We start from the raw sequence: 2,535 nt of genomic DNA on the forward strand, positions 1-2,535 counted from the left end.
AACGCCGGCTTCATATGGATGAGAGGCTGGGTTGGGGAAAAACTTGTGCGTTTAGGCCAGGGGTTGGCTTCGTGTGGACGGGACCTAATTTTGCAGACCATTTGGGTGAGTTCCTTAAAAACCCACAAAAATCAGCTGGAGGAAAGCTTACCATTTAGTTATTCCTACATAAGTAGGTCTTTTACTTTACTCAGCTATATAATGAAAATTCCATAAAAATCTGCAGCAAATATAAAGATTTTATATTTATAACTCTACTAGGAGTTATTATTTATTTTTCTACTAGGGGTATGCGTAACCCTAGTAGTCCGCGAGTGCATTACAAGGGGTACATTAAAATATTAAATTAAAATTAAACAGGGCTGGGATTTATTTTACTGTCTGAGCACCCAATTGAAAAATTAAACAAGCTTTTATCAACTAAAAAGTTTTTCTTATATGTTTGAGTTTACCTTCAGCTTTGACACATCCAAACCAAGCAGAGGAACAGGCTGGATGAAAACGGGATCAGCTGTTTTTTTCACACTGAGCTTTCGGAGCTCATCAAATGAGCTCAAATGTCATAAATGATGAAAACAAAGTAAAACTGATTAAGTCAGTCAGTGGGTAGCACTGCTGCCTTGCAGCAAGAAGGTTTTGGGTTCAAATTCCTGCATTGAGTTTGCATGTTCTTCCTGAGCATGTGTGGGTTCTCTCTGGGTACTCCAGCTTCCTCCCACAGTCCAGAAACATGACTGTTAGTTTAATTGGCTTCTCTAAAATTGTTTCTTAGGTGTGTTCTTAGGTGTGTGAGTGAACGGTTGTTTGTCCGGTGTGTCTCTGTGTTGCCCTGCGATGAACTGGCGACCTGTCCAGGGTGGACCCCGCCTCTCGCCCATTGAGAGCCCTCGCCACCCCAACTGGGATTAAGCGTGACAGAAAATGGATGGATGGAAGTCAGACTAACTATAATTTTTCTCCTGTATTTTGTTACCAATTCATCAAGTTTAAATGTGATTATAGGGGAGTCAGTCACTCAGAGGAGCTTCAGGTTTATAAATACAGGTTTATAATATGATTTTATTTTGTATTTATTTTCATTCCTTACTAACTTCCAGGGAAAAAATGTTATGTTGTGTTTTTTTAGATAATATAATGCTCAAATTAAAAGATTAAGTATAATATATTTGATTTTATTATCAGTTATTGTACGTCCTACTTTTAGACAATCATCAATATTTTAACTTATAGGGGAACTAATGGGAAGACAAAATGCTCAAAGTTGAGCACAGGTCAAAAAAGGTTGGGAAAGACTGTCTTTAAAGCACTGGTTGACATCAGCAGTGGATGCATCAGTTTTAGCTTCAGATTGATTAGTCTTTATATCCTGCATCATTTCCCTAATTTCAACTAATATTTGTTATTCTTCAACTATCAGTTCTATTTCAACACCAAGTTTTGTGAGGAACCTTCTAAGGAAATTTAAGATAAATTGCCCAAGTTTTATTCCTATACCTCTGCTATAGCTTATTATAGTATATGTCATAGGATACCATGACACGGTGAGGCTATTCTTAGTAGACTTCATTAATAGAAAACTCCCAACATAACTTCAGAGGTTCTTTTTAAGGTTTTCTAGGAAGGAAACCAATGATTTACTTCCTCAGTTGTGATGATGTGAGGTTATTCTCGGCTTCTCCTCTCAGGCTCATTACAGACAGTCTTAAAAAGTGATTAATGGGCCAAAAAAATAAAAAATAAAAGTAAAAGAAAATAAAGTTTAAAAGTTAGACATCTCTTAAAGAGTTAAAAATAAAACAATATAGAAAAAAAGTAATATGTTTTAGAAGACATGAGTCTGAATCACCTCATTCATCACTGAATCGACTGTAGGAACCTTAGGAGGTAATTAATAATAAAAAAAACAACATATTATAGTTTAAAAACTAAACTTACCTTTAAGCGTTACCCTCCAGCGGTGCTAAGATGTTAAACTCAGAGAAGAACAAGAAACAAGCGATGAGAGACTCATTTCCTCTTTTTCTCTCGGTTACAAATGTGAATTTCACCATGCAGCCTGTAGTGAACTAGAAGTGTGGAGGTCTTGCACCACTGCAGCTTGAATTAATGCGGAAGATCACGCCTCTCCGCGGTTCTCCGCGCTTCTCACAGACCCATCACTTTACTGGCTGGGCATCTGCAGCCCATACAGCTGGCATAAAATAAAATACACTCTGTTTCATTTTTAATTTTTTTTTTTTAATCCAGGGAGGAGGAGTAATGTCACTATGCGCGTTCCCGGTAGCGCGAACGCGCATCGTTCAGCGCGTCAGGAGGAAGAAATGAAGCGACTTTTAACGCGCTTTTTATCCACATATGTCATGCAAAAAAAGTATTATCAGGCAGAGAAAACTGGTTTTGGTTTTGACATATTTAATTATTGTTTAATTTACAGAGTCAGGAATAAGTGATATACACTCACCGGCCACTTTATTAGGTACCCCATGCTAGTAACGGGTTGGACCCCCTTTTGCCTTCAGAACTGCCTCAATTCTT

At 37.6% G+C, this 2,535-nt stretch overlaps 1 protein-coding gene across 1 annotated transcript in view; it reads right to left on the reverse strand.

The window, feature by feature from the left end:
- Positions 1-2,099, reverse strand: part of LOC107098334 (syntaxin-11-like) — a 6,024-nt gene extending 3,925 nt beyond the window's left edge. Inside the window, exon 1 of the mRNA XM_015395966.1 lies at positions 1,936-2,099. The gene's annotated coding sequence lies outside the window, so the exon portion shown is untranslated. The remainder of the gene's footprint in view (positions 1-1,935) is intronic.
- Between the last annotated feature and the right edge of the window lie 436 nt (positions 2,100-2,535).

This window comes from Cyprinodon variegatus, unplaced genomic scaffold (genome assembly GCF_000732505.1).
Source record: "Cyprinodon variegatus isolate N-32 unplaced genomic scaffold, C_variegatus-1.0 Scaffold770, whole genome shotgun sequence".
Classification (NCBI taxonomy): domain Eukaryota; kingdom Metazoa; phylum Chordata; class Actinopteri; order Cyprinodontiformes; family Cyprinodontidae; genus Cyprinodon; species Cyprinodon variegatus.